The sequence below is a fragment of the Branchiostoma floridae genome, chromosome 2 (assembly GCF_000003815.2).
Source record: "Branchiostoma floridae strain S238N-H82 chromosome 2, Bfl_VNyyK, whole genome shotgun sequence".
Taxonomy (NCBI): Eukaryota; Metazoa; Chordata; class Leptocardii; order Amphioxiformes; family Branchiostomatidae; genus Branchiostoma; species Branchiostoma floridae.
Genome location: NC_049980.1, coordinates 18,391,065 through 18,414,134, shown reverse-complemented (window position 1 = coordinate 18,414,134; position 23,070 = coordinate 18,391,065). Strand labels below are relative to the sequence as shown.

The window sequence follows — 23,070 nt, the reverse complement described above, 5'->3', positions numbered from 1 at the left end:
AAATTATTACCATAAAACTGATATACCATGACGAAAAATATACCGACTCGCAGGGCCTGATAAGAAGGCTATACACATGGTGTGGCACTTACTTCTGACTTTACCAACTTTTACACAGTAAGCTATGCACCGCATCATACCGACTACTATAACAACAATGCTATATGAAACACAACTTTGGAACACTCACACAAATATCTTATATCATAATGTCCTATCAATTTTCAAGACATAAAACATCATTTGCACACACCGATGCGTAAATTCTTCACCTAGGGTTAAATGGCATTCATGATTTGCCCAATAACTAGGCTAAATTGACATAAAGTTGCAAACATCTAGGTTACAGTTAATGTTGTAAACACACGCGGTGGGAAAATATAATGCTACAAGCATGCTCGGCTGCCTACGTAGTGAAGGGAAGTGAGATACAAAGATTCATTGCCGAAAAGGTAACGCTCAGTAATTCTAATAAGAAAACGGCACGAAATTTCCGTAAGATATAATCAAAAAACACCATACTAATAAGAGATTGGCTTCCTTCTCTGTGACACCCACATGTACATAACCATTGGAATGGTGACAGTCAATGCTAAATTGTAGTAGATCTAAGTGCGATGAGGTAAACTTTTCACTATGTTATCTATGCACATGTCCTGTGGCGAATACGTATGAAATGACAGACCCTTTTCAATGATGTCCTACATTTATATCATAACGGTATTGTATGGTGTTGATCAGAGCATTTGTTCCAGATCACAGTAGCCCATGAGATAAATCTGTGTCAAGTTGTCAACCATAGTTAGCTCCTGAGAGAGGAACACGAGGAACGTCTTGAAGCATGACATGTGACCGAGGTTGTCGAGCCTCAATCTGTACACCCACTCTCACACAATACTCTAAAACTGCACACAAAGAGAATTGGGAAGATTTCTCACACAGATCTTCACCGAGGGGGGCTGAAACTTCTTCCCAAGACTGGGGTTGATCTCAAAAGACCTTGCCCAGTTGGATATGGAAATGATGACTGCTTTCCCCTTCAGCTACTCCGAAAATTACATGTTTTTACCCCGTAAAGCAAACTGCAGGAATCAAACAAGGCACCTACTTACAGGACTCAATTGTGCGTAATGCTGTGCCTTCCTATGGATGCTTTCAGGCATTTTGTCTCGTGCTGTGTGCATCCATAGAGTTTAAAGAATGGAAATGCCAATATTTTATTTGAGCGAGTACATAATGAGATTAGGGACAAGGTACGCCTCAGTGGTGAAGTTGACAACCACCTTGGGGAAAATTGCTGGCCCACAATATGGGTTTCCATGGATATTAATGCGGAAACATTGACTCAATATACGGACTTCCTATGTATCACTTTCTAACTTTGCCCAAAGCTTAGATTATGTAGGGAGAACCTCATTGGATTATATGGACCGAATTGGCGTGTCGAGAAATACAGGGGCGTAGGGCCGAAATGTTAGAAATTGGATATTTCTGCAATGGTGACTTTTAAAGAGGACACATTAACACAAATGCCACCAAAGCAAAGATAGCTTCTCGTCTGTTTGTAAGCACCAAGCGGGTTGGTTAAGGATGAATTCATTCGAAAAGCGTACACAACGGTTCCCTGTGTTTGCAAAGAGGGGAGTCGTCGAAACCCTCGGAGAGTTTCAGCAGCCGAGGAGGCAACTTTAACGCTTGTTTAACAACACGACATACCAGTAACCAGAAATCATAAAGGGATGCGCAGTAGGACAGACTCCAGGCGCTGTCGGCAGCGTTTCTCGTTTTGATCTGCCTGTTTAAAAGAGCACAGCGGGGATAAGAGCGAGCACCTTTCAATAAGGGGGACGGAACAACCAGCAAATAATGCCATGTAAGTACTCCTTTCGTTTAGCTAGGCTCAGCAGGTAGGAAACGTGTACTTAGACAAGCAGCAAGACGTCTACACTCATGGGGCAAGCTTAAAAGTTCAACACTGGGGTGGTCCATACAAACAGTTCGCTTCACAAATGTCGATTACCTGTAATGTTGTAAATATCTCCAATAATACAATACAAGTCTAAATCTGTAAGCGATATGTTACGTTGGTAGGTAGACAAGACGGCCACAACGTCACGAAAGTGTAACAGAAGTGCGTGCTGTCCATTCTAAACAACGGATCATGATGAACTGTCAACACAGTGCTATATCTTCATTTTTATGAATCCAGTTAACAAGTCTAACCAAGGAGGTTATATCAGAAGTCTGATGACCTTCTTGGTCTAACTAACATAATGCAGTCTCTGGTCCCCTTCTCTTCATGTTTTGTGCGAATTCGCACTTTTCATTAAAAAAACATGGGAATAAGCATAGATGAGAGCGGGAATTACAGCGAAGTCTTTCTCTTATATCAGATTGTGAATTGGTATGATATGAAGCACAGCCGAAATAATAAGCGTTGCTCAATCATAATAAAAAGACAAAAGGACATTTTTGTTGCCTGTGTTACATTGTCAGTGTGTTTACACATTCATTCTTTATGCGCCATTGATAACCATTCTTTAACTGAATGCCTCTACTTGAAAACTCATCAGACTCGCCAAAAGGATTATAACCTGCTTAGAGGAAGAACAATATGAATACAAACATGACATTCTCGAGTGAAAACACAAGCATAAGTGTGTGTTAAGTTAGGTTAGAGGCGAGGCGGGTCTCGGGAGGTAGGATGACATCCATCTCTATGCATAACATTACGTGTGTGAGGGATTAACCCCGTCCCTGGAGATCCAACAGTCATCGCCGTGTGAAGAGAAGTGCGGGGAAAGTTGGAGAAAATTATCCAGTATTACAGGCGTTATCACCAAGCATGGGGAAGCGGGTTCCCCGCGATAACCACGCTTCACGACTCATTTCACCGAACAATTGCCACTGACAAACGGCGTGGTGTATTTGTCGTAATGGCGGGGGCTCGTTCAAGACTTCCCCCTGCATAATGGGCCATCGAGGAAGGGACCCAGATGTCGAGTGTTCAAATATTTGCAGTACTTCCATTCAGGCACTCTACTGTTGGTAATTACAGTGCTGAACGGCGATGTGCTGGGTCTCGTACACTTTACACGAAAGGAATCTGTCTGTATTAGTGCCCACGGACTCGGACCCTTGCTTTTAGGGAACGTTCTACTTTTTATCTAATGCATTACACAAAACTTTCAACAAAAGATGAAAATGCAGGGAAAATATTTCACAGTATGGCAAAACAAGTTCATTTAGAAAAGAAATGTTAACTTTATATTCTACCTGCCGTGACTTTTGTTGGAAAATGTATGAAAAATTACCGACTAACTTGCATGCGGAGGTTTGTGTGTGATGTACATCGTTAAGTATTAGAGGTGCTGATAAAACAGAAAACGCTATATCCGCAAAATTGAAAATTGCCTGACGCCCTGCGCAAATGCCTTAACTACCCAGCGGCGCGGAACACTCTGTAACGTGTACTTAATACCCCGGTCTACATAATCCATACATACGAGCGGGTCATCTTTTTTCTATCCCGTCTGATATGACACTAAGGAGAAAAAGATTAATGACGACCGAGAAAAGCATCATACCACCGATTCACCCCTATGTAAATAGGCAAGCCAAACATTTTATCTTCCGCTGCCAAGAAGCGTGGAGCGGCAGCTGACAATAAGCATTGTATTAAACCCTGCGGTAACCCCTGCCCAGGAGTGCTGATCTGGGTCACCTCAGCATCCACGGGCCCTTCAGATCAAACACGGGCGGTGCTCGGGCGGGAGCACAGGCTTCTCCGGGAAATGAAAATGTTGGTCCCCGCGGGATGATGCTCCCAAATCAATTTCACACAGTCGTGTGTCATTGCTGGGGAAGAGTGATTGGACGGGACTATTAATAAAGCCCTTGTCTCAGGAGAAATACTGTGTATGCGGCGGCACGGGGAGACGGCCAACTGCTTCCATGGATCAAGGAGACAGTTTATGCAGGAGAGTGCAGAATGGTTGCTGATAATATGACCTGTGGGGATGACATGGATGTGGAACATGTAATTGTGTCGTAACCTCTGCCGTTGTTGTCAAATTTCATCTGGCAAAGACAGTGACAATTGAAAGAAGGTTATGGATGTGACTTCGGCTGCAGGTTGGAGGTGACCTTCAAGGAACTTTTCAGTTCTTCCCACGTTTATGTGTAGAATAAATCAATAAGGTAAAAAAAATATGCTTTGAACAGCGTTGTATCACAGTGAATTTGTATCACAATAAAATATAGCACTAGTCTAATGGTAAAATGTGTCATGACAGAAAAAAACATTAGGAATAAGGTGTTTGTGGTTCAGAACCATTGGATCACATATTTCACACCTTTAATCCAGGCCTTGAACTAAAATTTCATCAAATATATTGATACAGTAGACTTCTAAGTTCTACTGCTGCAAAACCCGGTTTAGTATTACCAATGCTAACTCCATTTCCAATATTATCATTATATCTGTCTTTGTGTCTTTTATTTCACTGTCAATGGAACCAACGACTTTCAATAACACCTGTCGTCCCAGCCTAGAGGTGTGACAACGTTGCCGTGACTAGATCATGTGGGTTGATATTGTTGAATGGACGAAGGAATAACTGGTTATTTCGGCTAAGAAGTACTTTGCGACCCAAAGCAATGGCTTTTTAGCCCGACTAAAAAGTCATTGCTTTGGGTCGCAAACTACTTCTTAGCCGTTATGGCTGTTATTTCAATGTTTAGATCACAGTAAAATCACACAATCATCAACATGATATCAATAATCCAGTGAACTGCAACATGTTACCGCGCTTTCTTGTCAAGCATGTATAAATGGCAATTTTGTTTAAGAGAATGTTAATGAGGTATCTACTTTAAGATTTTGCTACATTTGCCTTTACCCAAAAGCATTGTACTGCTGTAATTATACGATATTATACGACAATTAAGACTTGTTTATAGGTGAAATGTAAATGACTAATCGTTTTTTTTTAGCTTTCGGTTCGCTTTTCCCTGGACAGCCACACATTCAGGACACTCTGAAGGAAAGTTTGAGAGCATCTCTTTTCAGCAAAGATGATGTCCAGGATTTGTGCAGACATGCTAGTGGCCTTGTATCGGGCCTGCCACTATGGGACTGTAGCGAGCAGATTATCTCACTATCAAACACGACCGTGTCCACAGCCTGTCTGGAACATCATCTCACAATGATGATGGATGTGAAGAGTAAGACCTCCAATCCCTTCTTGATTAGCGAGCAACAGAAAGGGTGCTGAGCAAGTGCAAATATTTGACCACGACGATGATCTATCATTGTCAGGCCGTCGCTCAGCTCCCCATCTGATGGGGGGGAATGCGGATGGACCAGTTTGTGGAGGACACGGTGACAGTTAATTACGACTAGTCGTGATGAGCACAGTGCCATGGAAATTGTTGAACGTCAGGGGAGTTGGGAGGAGGATTGTGCGGGGAGTATTAACAGTGTTTTATCGGATGATAGATATTCAGATCATTGGCATGAGTGCAGTGGGGTCCCACAGGTGGCTACCATTGTGCACTGCGGCAGTTTGATCAACAATTAAATGATATATGTCGAGAAAATGTCAAAGTATTCTTGACATCTTCTAATGTTGATATTGAGGTAGTTTCACTAAAAAATCAGAGTGACTTGTAAGATGTCGTATCGAAAAACTTAATGCAAAATACGCCATAACTAAAAAAAAAACACATCTGAGTTCTGTTCTTGAGACTTAGGCTTGGTCTGCTTTTACATCATCAAAGAAGAAGGAAGTTTTTCCGAACTGACTGATTATCTTTCAAAAATCTTCTATCTGCACTAAGCCAGTCCAACCAAAACAGGAAGAAGGAAAACAAAAGTCGAATAACTTCCAGGCCAGGAGATACATTGTTGGATACAAGAGAAACTTTGAGGCGACTGTTTTTCTTCTCACGACAGTCGATGATAACAACACCAGGTGTTGTCGGCATACCTTGGCGGCCAAGAAGGCACAGGTGCATTCCTCCAGGATAAACAGTAACGCAACACCATAAGGCAAAGTAAACAAGAGGTAATTCTATATCGTAATTCAAAACAAACAATAAAACGGAGGTGGTCTGCGTCAGACAAGCCTGAGGTGCGAAGAAGTAAGTGCCTTGAGGACTTGCATGATTGCCACTTCACCCAAACCTATAATTTTGAGATAGGAATGCTTCTTACACAAAGGGTCTTTTGCAGCACTAATGTCAAGCAGACAAGAAATATTCCCACCCCAAACCAACACATCGGACTACCTTGGGGTCTCGAAGGACTTGTCTGTTTGCTTCTTCCAATTATGTGATACACTCTCTGCTTGATACAATCTTAACCGCGTAATCCCCACCTGAGTGGCCCTAGAGATGAGGGTAATTTGATACGTGGTTCCACATAGACTACTTGGGATTAGATGCGAGAATTGGCGGGTTTGGTCGGGGTTGAATATGATTAAAAGAGGTGAGAACGGTGGCCAATCAAGGAGTCCCCACAGTGCAGCCGCCTCCCGGAGGAGATGCGGGGCGGCGCGGAGATCAGACTAAGCTGTAGCACTGGATGTATGTTCATGCACATGCAAACAAGTCGTGGTCAGAAAGTCAACATGTAAACCGATTATCAAGGGATGGATTCCAGTCCAGTGGTAACATTTATACACCTTGGTGGTAGCATTAAATCGTCCATGGGCTTATATGGATAAACCGTTATCCAGATTTAAAAGTAATAATTGAAGTTGTGACTTACGACATCTTTGGACAGGTTATGGATGCACTAGAGATTTCTAATGTAGACTATTGTTTACATGACCATTAAGAAAAAGAAGGACAGTGGTCCAGTATACATAACTGTTTAACGTACAACTGATTGGACGCGTTTCCATGGTAATGTTTCTGCTATGCCTAGCCCATAGGTCAGCTTAGTTTACCCGCTTGTACTCAGAACATAAGACTTAAGTCCAGTGTGATGCTACTTTTCACGCAGTGATCTGGGACATTTTTTGTCCCCTTAACAATATGTAAACCAAAATAAACCAAACTAAGCCTAACCTAAGCACCGTGGATTAACCACCTGTGAGATTCTCTTTTTGTTGAAGCTACCACAAACAATTACACAGAGGATCAATCCATGTGCGCGGTTTAACTTGGACAGATGTACCAATGATTCTTTGACAACCAACGACAAATTGTCATCAAAACGAATTCGAATGACAACAATAGTCGGCATGGTATTGAGCTGTGATAGGCCTTCTGAAAAACTGCATGCCATCTTGTGGAAGTCTTTGGTCATACCTCACAGATTCCTAAATCTATTAGGCGTGCACTGATTTCATCGCATTTTCATCAAGAAATCAACCATCTCGACAACATGCAGTCCGATGGAAACGGATTTTGAGGACAAACGGAATAGTCAGAGAAGGTTGTTCGTCCCGGAGAACTTCCGGCTGTTTGCTCTTTATGAGAAGAGGCATTGGAACTTTTCTAATGTTATCTGATCCAGTATCTTCCAACAGAAATGCCGAGTTGATCACAGCATTGTCTTAAGAACAATCCTCAGTGTGGTTATGGGATTTAGATGCGGATCTTAATAATGGCACGCCTCACGCAGGTACAGACGGAGATACGGAATGGCCGTGCGAGGGAAATGTCATTTAGTGCAACAGAAATCGACAACGTCATACGTTGTGATGCTATTTGTGATGCTATAATGATGAAAATCACTTTGTCGCGTGTTGCACGATAGCTGTTCATTTGCTGGTTGCGACAACAGTCCAAAGCACACGGAACGAAACATATCTTTGTGACTGTACCGTTTTTTTTTTCAAATATCAAATCATTAGTTTAGTTTCAGCAATGTTATTCTTATATATAATGTTATATAGCATTAAAACGGTTCCATCTGTTTTTATATAGATTGGACATTTCGTCTCATCACCACTTTTCCATCCTCTCATTCTCTACATCCTCACAATCACAACATTGGACTCATACTATCACAGGTGCTACGTTGGGCTTGTCAAATGTTGGGTAAATTAAGCAGCAGTCGATGTCCTGTTATGAATCTAACATCTAGTCAGACGTCTTATTCAATTATACGTAAACAGTTGCTTGCACCTTTCATTACTGGTGTGTCTTTAAAACTTTTTTTTTTCATTTTTCTTTTAACTTGCTTCTGTAATTCCCTAAAGCAGTAGATAAGTATCTGACTCAATGGTCATGACGATTATTCCTATGAAAATCTTTAAATGCTACCCAGTATTAGATTAATGTCCGGTTCGGAACTTTGTTTAGGCACGTCGTACCTCACGCGTCAGGAGGGTTAATCCGCGGACATGTGGGGGGCAATGTTCAATTTCGAACCGCCTTGTAATTCATGGGACGTGAGCCTTCGGCTCATGCCTGGCATGGAGGCGTGAGTAAAACGATCAGAGTCACCCACGTTCATCGCATAATAAAAGCAATACCCGAACATAAGGCGTTTCACTTTTAGCAAGAAAATCAGGGCACCTATAGGAAAGGTCACACCCTTCTTGCCAATGGCTGGCAGATGGACAGTGGTAACTGTTTGCTTTTACTTTGAAACTAGTTTGAAAGCTTTACTTGTGTAATTCAACTGATGATTACGACTTAAAAGTATATATATTTTTCAACTAAAACTCAAGAGATCTAAGATTAGATGTAATTTTTTTTCTAATTCATTGGACTGTTTTCAGGCCAAAGTGACCTTCGGTTGAAAGATACTTATCGAGGATTCGCCTCCAGGAGTCTTGCTGGTTCCATAGGTATTACCTGACCTAGGCAACGTAAGTCCTTCCTTAGGGCAGCTTGGAGATTTTGAGGCCTGTCTTTTGAAACAAAAGCCTTTGACAAGAAGACAATGCAAGTTTGACAGTACCATTAAAGGGACAATCCTGGCCTAGAAAACAAGACTTTTGTAGCGTCCAAAGCAACGATTAGGAGGCCTTGAAAATGGCTTCAGTCGACTGTAGTGCCCAGTGACAAAGTCAGATTTAGACAACAATCACCGCGATCAATTATACGACTACTTTTGGAGATTAAGATCTACCTGTGAACAAAGAAGTGGACGTTTCAAAAGACCGCCGGCCTTGCTTATCTTCTGCCATCAGAGCTTTGGACAGGTCTACAGATTAGAGATAAGATAACATTATCACGCCGAGACGACAAGGATATAAGTGCAACCATAGGATCAACTAAACGATCTCTACTGTTGAAACATAATGTAATTGGTTTTTAATACTTTTATTGAGCTTTACGATGGATATGTATATATATTCAAGCGATACGTAAGTTCCTTGTCATTTCATTTGCTCCCAACATTTGTCTTTGCGAGTGGGACCTGAAAGGCCCCATTGTCTTCGCTTTAAACCACTGTAATCAAAGATCATTTGTGTTTCAAACCCGCATAACGCCGTTTGCGCCTGATTACCAATATACCCAATTTGCTGTAACTAGTTACGTGTATCCTTCATTGGTTAAACACAACTGTTGTCGGCAGAGGCGAGAACAAACTTACAAGGTTGCAATTTGTAACTGTCTGTTGTTAGTTCTTAGTACGAATCATTACTTGTACTGACATCCAATATATTCTGATATTTTCTTTATAAAAATGGTGCTTAGTAAACCTGCCAAACTTAGTGCTTTTCAAAAACACATGTTTTGCCTGTACCATTTTAAAATCAATAAGTTCTAGAAGCAACACAAACTTTCGTTCTACCAAAGCACATATAACAAGAGCGTAAGTCCCGGGTAAACCCAGATGAGATGTCAACGTTACACCATGCCATTTAACATCCACGTGTCCATCTCTGATTATCTCCCTTGACTTTCTCCAGCCTAAGTGGTGTCAACCGGCAGTCCTATGGGTTGATGTGGAACAGAGGCCAGCTGCACAACAAAAGGCGCGCGGTATCATCCTCACCTTCCGCATCAAACCATGCTCCACTGAACCACCTGCCGCACCATGGCCGCCTAATGACGTGTGATGGGCGGGGCTCCGCGGGTACAATAAGTCATTATCTTCATATTCTAACGTCGCTGGAAGTACTTAACAATGGATAACCAATACTGCTATGATGAATGGTGACTTTGCTCCACTTTTCTGCAGTTAACGCATTAATTGACCAAGGTAATAATGCAATGGTAGCTTATTGTAATATGTTAACCGGACCAATGTGGAGTTGTCACTCTAGAAAATTACATCGCGCAAATGCATTTACATAATCGCATGGCTATTTGACGAAACTAAACATTTACCCTGCATTGTACATTGATGAAGCAATACTTGTTAGCGCTCTTAATTTCATCACACATTTGCATGGATATACTGTTGTTACGCACTTTTGATACTTCTCATAAGTCTCAAACAATGTCTAATTGAACGGGAGGAGTCTGCATCACAACACATCCTGACAGGACGGCCGCCCTACAGCCACAATGTCGGACTGTCTCAGAAAGTGTTTACCGTAGCCCAAAGCTAGACAATTTCTTAAAGGTCCTCCCATCGTTTTCCATGTGAAATAAAACAATCCTCACATCTTTATTCTCAAGATATGCCCTCGATGACAGTTGTGTTCATGTTACTTCCCTCTCTTTCTTTGTTTCTGTACCATTGTTTCTTTGCTGATCGATGTGTGTTCATCAACCACGTAGATCCACCTGTGGCATAAGACAGCATCGAAAGGGCTAAAGCATTACCCAACTAGCTATTAGATGTGTATATGACAATTCAAATGTCAAAGACCTATCTTCGTTCAGGAAATGCTGTGAAACACGTGTGATACGTTGTCCTTCTCTCAGGTATTAAGCATTTTGGTAACAAATTAGTATTGGTCAGTGTTAGGCAGGAGATGGTTACACGATTGGTACTGAACAACACAAGGATACCATTAAGTACTGGAAAGATAAAACTAACCAGGATAGATACGGGTTAGACTTTATCATTGACAGCTTTAGAACGGCAACATCTGTTCCTGGAACATGTCAGACTTTAATGAGCTATCCAACATTTGAATTGCTCATACTTCACAACGGGATAATTACCTGGTCATCATGATGGTATTTCAGATCTGCCACTACAAATTGAATGGACAACAGATTAAGATAACAAAGTGGACATCATTTTCACACCCTCTTTAAATTGATGTATTTCTTACTACCATTAAATAGGGAATGTGCATGTGTGTAGCTAGGATCGTACGAGAGCGTGTTTAATAAGTTCTTGCCCTCGGCCAGAAATAAGGGGCACACCTCAGATTTTGGGGAAAATATCAAGTATAAAGCTGTTTATGAATAGCCCAAACTGACGCCATTGTGGTCATTACTTCGCAGGTGAAGCCCTTTGAAAATCAGTAGGAAAATGGCGAGAAAAACAAAAGAAATTAGAACTGTGATCAGACCTGTGTGGGTCGATGGTTGTGTTCCTCATACGATTCAAGAGATTTTAAGTGTGATGATCTTTGATGAGGAGTCCTTTTGCAAAGGTGGGTATAGCAAAGAAAGTAAACGAGACTCTAAAGGTGACCTTTATTTTGACAAGAGGTAATTATTGAAAAATAAAACCAAGGAGGTCCTATATAACCTCCTTGATAAAACTGAAGTTGTATCCCACACCATGTCTGTCTGTGGCATTTATTGTGACTCTAGATAACTGGATATAACACTATAATATCTGATACTAATAAAAGTGTAACATGGATGAATACGCAAGATCAACATCAAGCTTGTATTTGCTAATAATGTAAGGAATATTTTTTAACTCATCCTATACAAACAGTGATAGCTTAGTGATGAAGATTGTCACAGGAAACGTTTTAAAGAATGTTGTGAAAAGTATTTTCCTACTGAAAAACGGACAAACTGGGGTAAGATGAAAGAGACTTAACCGTAGACAAGCACACCAAAACACAGGTGTGCTGCTCATTGACAGTTATAAATCACAAATCTTACGCAAATGGACAGGTAAGTAAGGCTTGTAATGATGGACCAGCAAGATGCCCCTCAAGATAAGCCAAGACGCACAGGTGAAACACTTAAGGCTATTATTTCAGGCCCATCCACTCTGTGAAACTGTTTACTCTATTCACAAAGGGTGTTTGTTTTAACAATTTGGATGTCCACACCTTTCGTGTGATTTGTTACAATTCTTGACAGATAGGTCGGGTCCCCAAGGGAGGAAGACATCAGGAAACCACACCAAGACGATAATTTCCGGCCCAGCAGGACTGTCTCTTAAAAAAATGGACACTTGTTTCCAGACATCTTGGGTTTACCTGTGAGGTAAAATTATCCGCCATGTTGACTCTTGGCTGATTTAGGTATGTTAATACTTGAGTATCTGTCATGCAGAACTTCACACCTTCAGTGTTGTGTAACACCTGTCCTGTTTACAACACCGTTTAGAAACACATACTTTCAAAAGGAGGGTAGTCTCTATCAACATTCTCAGGAAATGATGATCAACTATCAACTTCCTGTCAGTTTATTACACACACTTTAAATGACATGTTACTGCAGATGCACAAACAGATACAACACCATTTGAAGACTTAATCTTCTTGCATGTGCAAAGGTTGGGATACGTTGGAAGTTGTTCCCAACTTTGCTGAGCTCCAGTTGTGCTGCGGTAGGTGTAAGTGTCATGCAGGTGGGCTGGCTGTGTGTCTGTGAGGGTAAGTGACAGGTCATGCTGAATGAGATGCCTGTAGCAGTTTTGCTGATGTTAACCTGACCACACACAGCCCTGGTGACACCGTACTCTTCCCTTCCACATCTACGGTGTGCCCTGCCTCCTCATCTGCACACAGGAGGAAAGGTTACCTCCTTAGACATGAAGACTGCGATCATGTAGTGTCTTGTAATGAGAATGTTAGTAACAGGGGAAAAGGGAATAAACAATGCGAATAAGACACCACTCCATGTCCGCAGGCGGAGTCGCCCCTCATCCATCATGCTGCTTGTCAGGGTAATTTACGCCTCAGGGCAGCCATTAAATCTGCCGGTGTTCAAAAGTACGCCAACAGGCATTATAACAAACAGTGAAAAAGTTAACACCTGACAAAGCCTAATGAGGGGGAAGGGGAAGCCTGCATAGTAAGGACTACCCAGTGAACCACACATTGGTACTGTCCGGCCACTGCAGTATAAAAAAACTAGATTGGAAAGGTTGACAATGACAGTAAATACACTGGGCTTGACTGTTATCATTGTGAAATCTAGAGAGCCTATAAATGTCAAATGACACAATTAAGTTGGGTGAATAGTCTTCGCAGAAGCACAATAGCTTCATGTCAATAGTTCCCAAGGAAATCAAGTATGCCTAAATAGGAGCTTGAGAGGGTCACAGCACCTCGACATAATTGTTGTAGGGAGCGGTGAAATCAGACACGCATAATTCACAAGATCTTTGTGGGATTGAGACGTCAATGATTTTCACACCAAATGCAACAGATCGTAAGGGATGGGAGTGACAACAACAGCTATCAGAACAAGATAAACTTGGCATGATTGTAGAGCTTGAGAAGGTCAGAAGCAAAGACCTCTGACTCTGAGTTAACATCACGTCTTTAAGTTTTAAAGTCTCCTAGTTCAGGAGATGTACATTCAAAGTTGTCTTCATTTTAACAATTAATGGCTTAGTTTATGTGAGACAAAATTACTGATGGTAAGGTTTAAGAATAATCTGCACAAGTATTGACAGCATTCTAAAACTTATCTGTGTTGTTTTTGTTTTATCATATCCATGTCTTATCATTGATATTAATTGCTGACCCACTGATAAAGGAGACTCCTCAGATGTCATAATGTTAGAAGTCAAAGAAAAAGAGCAGTAATGAATGGACCTTTGCACTGATGAACCATGAAGGTTACCAAAAAGGGGAGGGATGTGAATATGCAGGCACCTGCACACAACTGTCAGCACAGATAAATGTTACATTTGCTTTAAAATGCAGATAATGATACACCCCTTGGGACATGTTTTGTTGGGAAAAAATGAGGGGGAGGGGAGGACATAAGGGAGTTTGTTACAAACATGAAGAGGTATAATTATTATTGCTGGTAAGCTTGTTTGTTTGAAACCTTGTGGCATTGGAGAAACACAAAGGCAGAATTTTACTTTTATGTTGTGTATGTTGAACAGGTGCACCAAGAATGTGAGCTGGAGTAGAGAAGGGAGAAGGCTCATTATATGCCTTAAAAGGGGTGCATGGAAATGAAGCACAACTTTGCCATTGGCTGGCCACTGAGCATGTTTCACTCATATTTCACAGGCATGTCATCACAACAGTGTCAGTATGAATGTCCATTTGGTTGGGAACATGACTTATTTCCAACTAACCTTCCAACATTCCAACACCACATTTTTCTTCAAGTTTTTGCTTGACTGTTGTTTTAGTTCATTTGTTTTCAATATGACCTTGACTGTATTACCACCTGAGGCACAGTAGGAACTTGGATATGTAATTATTTTACACTTGTCACACAAAAAAACTTGGTAAGAAAAATACAGCGGCAGCAAAGAAGGATCAACATTACCTGAGTCCTATTCAACTCTTGTTAACTCTTATGGTGAAATTAGGCAGAATGCTTCCACAGGAAACCCTTAGGTACTAAAAGCTGAAGATGGTTTCCTCTGCATTGTTGGAGTGTAATGCGATGTACAGGAGAGACCGGCTCATTTTGCCTAATTGCTAGAAGTATATGAATAAATGATATGGGAACATTGGTTCTGAAGTGTCCCACAACAGCATTAAGGTTGCCACAACTGCAGTTTTGTTGGCCGTCAAATAAACCGTTTAGTCTAAACAGGTATCAGTGGCCATGTGGGATTGTGTTCCTGTAAATACAATTGATTAAATGTTGTAATTGAGGAGACGACATGATGACAAGCAAGATTACAGTGTTTGCGCTCAGGCGACGAATGTGTCATGCGGACGTATGGCGAAAGGTGCCACTTAACGAGACAGTCTGCATGCAGGTGTTACACTGCTTCAGAGCTTCAGTTAATTTGTCAGGATTGAGTGTCATCACTGTTTGATTCTCAAATGATCTCAAATGTAAAGGTTAGAATATGTTACACAAAATATCCCGCAGTGATGTCAGTAATGTATACAGACTTTTTCGCTCCATTCTGGGCAATAACAAGAGAGTACATCTTTAGCAGTACAATTTGTATTCCTTTTTTGGCAGCACTTCTACCTATTTTTTTATATTTGCACTTTACCTATGGAAGTACTTGCACAGAGATGTAATCTGTCTTAAGTTCATATTCCTCAGAGAAGTTTTGTTTTTAGAACACAAGAGGGGTGTAAGACATCTACCCAACAGATGCAACTTAAGTGCAGTCACTAGCAGCTATACAAAATGTGTCTAAGATGATTTTATGATTAAAGTGCACGTAAAAAATGGCAATAAAAACGTTCAGTTTATTTCAAGGATGTTTGAAGAAGAGAGTGTGCTGAAGACAACACTTGGGTTTGTTGTCCTTTGGTTGAACTCATTAGGCTTACAACAACAGTTGGTACACTGTTTGCCTCTTGATTCCAACATGTATTAGTACGATAAAACCATGATGAAAAACTACACCAAATCAATCTAATGATAGGGTTCTTTATCTTTAAAAAAAAATCAAAAGAAATTTTCAATTATGGTTTCTATACAAAAATTGCATTATAAAATCACAAACATATAATCTGACTAGAGCAAAGCAAAATAGATCATCTCAGATTGACATCTGCTCTCAAGTATTCAGCTACATTTCAGATCTTGTAAAATATGAAAATGGTGAATCCAACAACTAATGTATCAAATTGGTTTGACTCTCGTGCAATATCAAAATAAACAAGATTTCTTTGTAAAGAAAACGGTTATGCTCCAAGAATTGTGTCTTAAGTGATCCACTTGCAGTTGATTTACAAGATTAAGCCTACCACTCCTTCCTAAGTTGAAGTATTGTACTGTGCTAAGTCAACATTAGTGGATTATTCACAAAGAAAAGTCAACAAGTCCAACGCTCCACGATTCCTACCCTATAATTACCCAGACAAAGGTTCACCTTCTACGCTGACATCAAACCCGCCGCCCGCCGACCGTGAACAAAACGTAAGGTGACAACATTTACACCTTGTGTGGTCTGCTTTGTTTTTACCTGCCGTCCAGGGAAGGGTAGGAGCCACTGACGCAAATTGTCCCTCGGAGCGGTTGAAAATTTGGGTGATGCTGCTATTGTTCACAAGGCGTTCAACACGTTGTGCGAGGAATCTTAATGTGCCAAATGGCAGAGGGGTTGGCCCAGAAACATTTGTCTTGCTTTGTTTTCATTACACGTGACTGTCAGCTCACGTCAGTGTCAGTCCTCGGGCAAAGCTTACATCATTACAAACAAAGTAACTAAAATTCACCTACAAACCTTCGCAAGATGCCCCAATTCCCCTCACCAAAGAAAAGAATTGAACTCTTGTTCTCTTCCTTTTTACTCTTCTTCTCTTTTCTTTTTGTCACGCACTTGAAAAAAACAAACATGTAAATAATCTGTCAACTCCACTTGTTATTCTCACAGATCATTCATTTAAATCCCCTCCACATGCATATAGTAATCATTACATTTACCGGGACCCTTTCTTGACACCAAAACAATTTTCATGAAACAAAAAGGTGACGTCAAAATTTATAGTAACACAGATACCATTTAAGCATGTGTAAACATGGATCGTAATCTTGGGCAGACATCTCTTGATCTTTCCAAGTCGCGGATTAAAGTAGGCTCAGTTTAATGTGTAGCTGCAGGTAGGAGTTAAGAGAACAACAAAAACAACAGGACACGAGAGAGCAGTACAGAACCTTAAAGCTTCCTCACCTCATACCAGCCTTGCTCTGTTATCCTTATAATCCAGGCTGGTTGTAGGGAAGGGGTTGGAAAGAAAGCCATTTCCCTGCTGTCTCCTGTATAATCACTTCTTGTTTACAGCATCTCCTGTTGGGTTAAGTGTTAAAGGTCAAGATGTCACCTTAGACTCCTTGATGGGACTCTGCATTGACAGAACAATGGTGAAAACAGTGAAATACGTAATGAAACTTTCAAATAACAATCAAGTACATGTGTACATCTTAGGATCGCAAAAGGCCTTTCACGTATATGGGATTCAGAACATACAGTCGGCCTGTAGCTGGATCATACATATTTGTTCTATAACTACCTTCGCCAAGGACATTATGTTTTCTACAGCGATTGTATGTTGTGAGAGTGTGTGTGTGTGTGACGTGCCTGCATGTGTGTGACCATGATAACTTAAGAAAATGTACTGTCTTGATACTTGGCATATTGGTAGGTGTATTTGTTTGGGTTGATAACCTTGTGGTCAGAAGGAAGCAACAGACATTTGGGCCCTCTATCACCTTCCTTTGGCACTGCAGGGGGCTGCAGACCTTGTAACAGGATATGTCAGGGAATGAATTACTTTTCATGATTTTTGATGTGTAATTTTGATGAAGACCAAAAGAGTGCAACCCTCCCGCTTCTTTCATTTCCAACCGGGAAAGTGGCCAGGGTGCCTTCACATGCTTTTTGTGGCACATTTCATCATATCTTTTCTACCTCCTTGATCATGTATAACGTTAGCAAGAACATTTTCATTGATTAAAAGTTTTAAAACATTGATTTAAATCAGTTTATATACACAGTTCAAACAGCAAAATTTTGTTTGACTTTTAAACAGATGATAAATTTTTACGAAAGACCTTTCAATTCAAAGCTTTCAATGAAGCATAATGTCACATAAATTATTCTAATCCTCATTAAGAGACCACTATCAGGAGAAAATGGTACTGCAAGGAACTGCACAACAATGGCTGCATTTGCGTTGTAAAGCAATAAAATTTTCCTTCCTATAATATGTCCGGACCTGAACCTGAATTTCCAGTATTCACTACCAAATCCAAAACAATCATTTCATTATCTAACAAGTAAGCTATGGTAAAACCTTTTCTTGGGCATTTATTGCACTTGAAATAAAGTGCCAATTTTCAAAGTACAAGTTATTTTCAGGCTCTTGAATTTCTATTTCACATCTAGTTTACTAGTAACTAATAAACTGGTGGACGTCATCATCATCGGTCGACGTGTTCGCACATGTTTACACACGACGGGGTTATACTGCCCCTTACGGGGTGACATATCCTTTCGCTGGCTAATTACAAGATGGTGATGCGCCAGGTCTCCAGTCCAGGTGAATGATGTAATTCACCATGTGGCTGATACGAGACATCTAGGTTCGCCAGGCCTCCATCCGGGTAATTTGAAGTGAATCACCAACTCCCGACAGAAGGATTTGCACCAACACACACCGCACCGTCGCAAGTGTGGGGTTCTTTAACGTGCATGGGGTATGACTCTCCCCATACACGGGACCTCCATTTAACATCCTATCCGAGGGACGGCCCCAGGCCAAAGCTAGGTACTCATTTTCACCTGAGTAAAGTGAGGAAATCTATGTAAAGTGCGTTTCCCAAGGGCACAAGATCGGTAACACGGCAGCTGGATTCGAACCCGCAACCTCTCGGTCACTGGCCGAACACGGTCTCACTGTGCCCACTTGGACGTACCAATTGCTTATCTAATACCAGCTCAGAGAAGAACAGGAAATAGCCATACCTTCCAGGACCTGACTTATCAACCACTATTCAGATGTTCAAAATTTTGTTTCCCAGAACTATCTTTAATAGAGTGGATTTAAGTCACTGCCATTGAGTACCATAGGAGTACCATACCAACTAGATGTTTAAAGGCTAGAGGGCTAGAAGTGAGTTCAGTGTAACATAACCAAATGCTGCTGTGCTGCGTGCCTGTGTTATGCCAAAGGATATTTATACCGGCTATATTATAGACACGGATGTAAAAAGAATCCCAGGGTAGGGATGCTGACTTTATTGTAGCCAACAATAGTAATTAACAAAGACATAACGTAAAATATAATTTGCAAGCATTTGAATTATATTAGCATTAGCAAAGCGTTATGACTGTCATCTACTATGAGGAAAGACAAATATTTTCCCAAGGTCACAACCTTGATCAGCACCATTAATTACGATGTTGTTTTTCTGGCTGGCAGGAATGCTATCTCATTCATCAATGGAAACCAAGGGACACGCCCACAACATTTGCTTGGATTGATAAAAATGATTATGACAGCTTTAGAATTACTTTCACTACATATTAATGAGTGCACATATTAAATAGCATGTTATATACAAATAACATCAGGAAATTGAAATTGTTTTGATGATTAGGACATGTCCACCTGAAATGAATGGCTAAAAACAGCATTAACCATAAAATAACCAACCTAAAGCCTGTTAATGTGGTGATATTGATATAAACTCAAATTCAGTAACTTCTTCATAACAATATTTATAGTACCACTTTGACATAATCACATAATATGTCTGCAGCTAAAGTAAAGTTGTGACACGAAGACACCTACAAACTGTAGTTCAATCACCAAAAGATTGAGCTCAATTCCATGTTAATGTAAATGACAATGCAAAATTTTGAATATGTTAATCTTGAATCTAAATTTTGAAATAACATTGATGAAAAGCCATGATGCTTGCATGACAAAAACAATTAAGTTAACAGACTGCTTTCTCCAACTTTCATAGATGGCTTGAACAGCTTGAGCAAAATACATTCTTTCTATTCTACCAATCAATTACTTCCTACCTTGGCACAATGTTCTGATGATGGACTGGGATGGACACACCCCTGTGGGACTCCTCCAGGGTGCATGGTACCTTAAAATAAATATTGGCTTTAATAGGAATGGGTTTGAAGGCTACTGTTCATCCCAGAATGGGGATTCTCTATTAGGTTTAACTCGGTCATGCCAGGATATGCTTGACCTGTGTTAGCACATTGGAGAGGCCATATCCGAGTGGTAATCAGCTAGATGGAATTATTTTGTATGTGCAGATATTACATTAGGTATGGACACTTTCTGTCTGCCCATACATGTTCACCATGCATGAATTTTTACAAAGTCCATTACCAGTACATGTACAGACTTATAAGATCATCCTCATCTGAAAAACCTGTAAACTTTTGAACTCAAGTTATGACAATCGACACAGGCTCTCCTCCAAGGGCTGTGAATCCAAACATTTTAGTCAGAAGTAATTGAGGGCAGGAGGTCTTGGTCATACTTAAGCCTGCTGTCACACCTAAGCAGGACACAGCCCAGTGAGTCCACTGTTCCCTGTTTCAGACTTGCCACAGCACTTGCCCTCACTGAAACAAGGAACAATCGAATTCTACCCGATTAACTTCGCTTCCAGGTCTGCCCCTTTCAACATTAATGTACAGTGCACGTCACCGCACAGCTCTGTCAGCAGGGAGGGAGCCGCATGCACAAATCAGCAACTCTTAATTAAAAGCTACTCACTGCAGACGGGGTCTAGCAAAATTGAGTTCCCTTCTGGAGTGTTTTCATTTAATTATTTGGCAGGGAAAACTGACTTTCATAGTAACCATTGCTTATCTCACCACTGCAAGCATTCTGGAGAAATGGCAACTCCAGCTCCTAGGGAGTAGCACCAAACATTAGAAGGTCATAATTTGCAAATAAAATGCCAATATTGGAGCATGACAAAAGCCACTTCTAGATTAAGGCGCCTAACAAATGCATATTAAGGGTGGAATTTAGTGCTCTCGAGGGACAATATTGTCTGTGGCATAGAGACCCCCTGCACCTCACAGCTGTATATCATCCACAGAATGAGACAAGGCCAATTAAATCATTTAATTTCATGGCAGAATGGTTAAAGTCCCATACCTCTCCTGCGGGAAGCCCTCCATGGACTTGGACAATTTTATTCCAGCAATTCATCAAGAAACAAAGGGAAGCAAATGAGGTTGGTTTGTCATAATTTGACCAATTTAGTGAGACATTGACATTCTTTTGAAGTACTGAAGAGCACAGCAACTTTCTTAACACTCGCTGCTTCCACTGCCATAAAGTAATTACATTTTCAATTGCTCATATGATCTACATCTACATGTTTGCTTATTTGTTTATTTTTATTTTACCAGGGTTACATATCGCCAATTTAGGCGTTTCCTACATATTTGAAACTTCTGTATTTTCATAGTTGGACTACCTATATTCTCATGTCCCTTGGATGGGTGGTCAGATACTATCCCAGATCTACACAATTTTGTAGCATCCGTACCAGGTACAGATAGTCAAACCCTGCCTAATAGCAATTCAAATGGTTAAGGACAGAGTTTGCAATGATATCCTGTGCTGAGGAAGGCAATGGCCCAACTCAGCTTAAAGAATACAATTGACATTCATACAATTCTTAAAAAAACATACCCATAAATTTGTCCCAGAAAATCATACTGAAATTGAAAACCAATCAGCACAACAACAAATGCTATCAACTCAAAATAAACTCCAACAAGACAGCCAATGATAGAACATTAGATTCTAACATTGATTAGGTAACGTTATATACCGAAAATATAATCACTCCCAAGAATTTTCAGCAGGAATCTGCAGTACAATTGCAATGTTTGATGTTGATCTTCACTGCCAACTTGAATCATCAAAAAGAGTAGAAAACTCTCATGTGTATAATAACTACCTGTTACTAGCTAAATAACAGCAGTAAATTACCATTTCAGTTTTTCCCAGGAAAAACTGTGTCTAGATTGGGAAAAACAGTATCTAGATTGGGAAAAACTGTGTCTAGATTGGGAAAAACAGTGTCTAGATTGGGAAAAACTGTGTCTAGATTGGGAAAAACTGTGTCTAGACACTCTGCAATGTACTGTAAATGCAGAAATGTTCGCGGTGGATTAATGTTCGCGGTTTACGCGGCGCCGCTTCACCGCGAATTTAAAACCACCGCGAACATTTTTCCATAACAGTAAGAGACTACAGTGCATGGTGCTACCGCGAAATTAAAACCACCGCGAAAAGTCCATTTTACCGCTACAGCGAAATTAAATCCCCGCGAACTTAAATGCATTTACAGTATGTGTTACCAAGATTATATGTTGAGCGAGGGAGTGTGTCAATAGCCTGTTAGGCTATTGGCACACTGAGTGTGTCGATAGCCTGTTAGGCTATTGACACACCCAGTGATAGAAACCACTAAAATGAGGAAATCTTACGATTATATTTGACAATCAACACTCTGAAAAATACAAATGGCATCCTGTGTCCATTATCAACCCAAAATACGATTTTTTTCACGTGTTTACGGCACAATTTTAAACATCGGAATCTGCTATCATATAGGGTGCTAGTTTTACTGTCACCGCATGTGATCATGGCAGCCATGTTGGATCGGTTAGGAACACGTTTTCAGCTGTGTTTACCGACGAATTCCTGCCATATTGGAGAATTTTCGGCCTCAAAACTTATATCACTAAGGAAGCGAAGTTATAGTTGTTGTTTTACCTCCATTATTTTTAATGTGAAAGAAATATTCTTCCGAGTCGCTGCCGATAGCGCCGGAACCACACGGCCGAAAATTATGACATGTTTTGTGGTCAGTGTTATTTTTGGTTTATATTGTTAACAGAAACTTTAAAAGTTGTTCATATATAAAATATTCTTATATCAAATGGATGTTTAAAAAGGGACAAGAAAAATTGAAAAAAAAAAAATTAAAAAAACTCCGGCGCGGACTCGAACCGGGTCGGAACTGGTATCATGAATTCCCGGGTCAACGCTCTATCCACTACGCTACGTCATACATACACGATGAAAGCTGTATTATTAGGTATCCAGATGTAGGGCATAACTTGAATACGTCCGTTCATTCCAAGATTCAAAGATTCCAATGTCTAATCTTCCGAACAATGTCTAATCAACTATTGCTTGTGTAAAATATTGCCGGAAAGGAGCGTTACAAGCTCTGATTGGCTGACTGGCATCTCGGTGTGTCAATAGCCTGTTTGGCTATTGGCACACTGAGTGTGTCAATAGCCACAGCGTTATATGTTATAACCTCCTTGGTAAGGAT

General features: G+C 40.6%; 1 protein-coding gene across 7 annotated transcripts in view; it reads right to left on the bottom strand.

The window, feature by feature from the left end:
• LOC118409319 overlaps positions 1-21,142 on the bottom strand; it is a 53,521-nt gene extending 32,379 nt beyond the window's left edge. Inside the window, exons 1-4 of one of the 7 annotated variants that reach the window (XR_004830425.1) lie at positions 19,760-21,137; positions 16,898-17,069; positions 16,451-16,545; positions 11,555-12,838 (exon numbers count right to left, since the gene is read on the bottom strand). The gene's annotated coding sequence lies outside the window, so the exon portion shown is untranslated. Of the gene's footprint in view, positions 1-11,554; positions 12,839-15,453; positions 16,546-16,897; positions 17,070-19,759 lie in introns of those variants that run through there. The other 6 variants (XR_004830427.1, XR_004830428.1, XR_004830424.1 and 3 more) reach the window with 6 other exon arrangements.
• Positions 21,143-23,070: the final 1,928 nt, after the last annotated feature.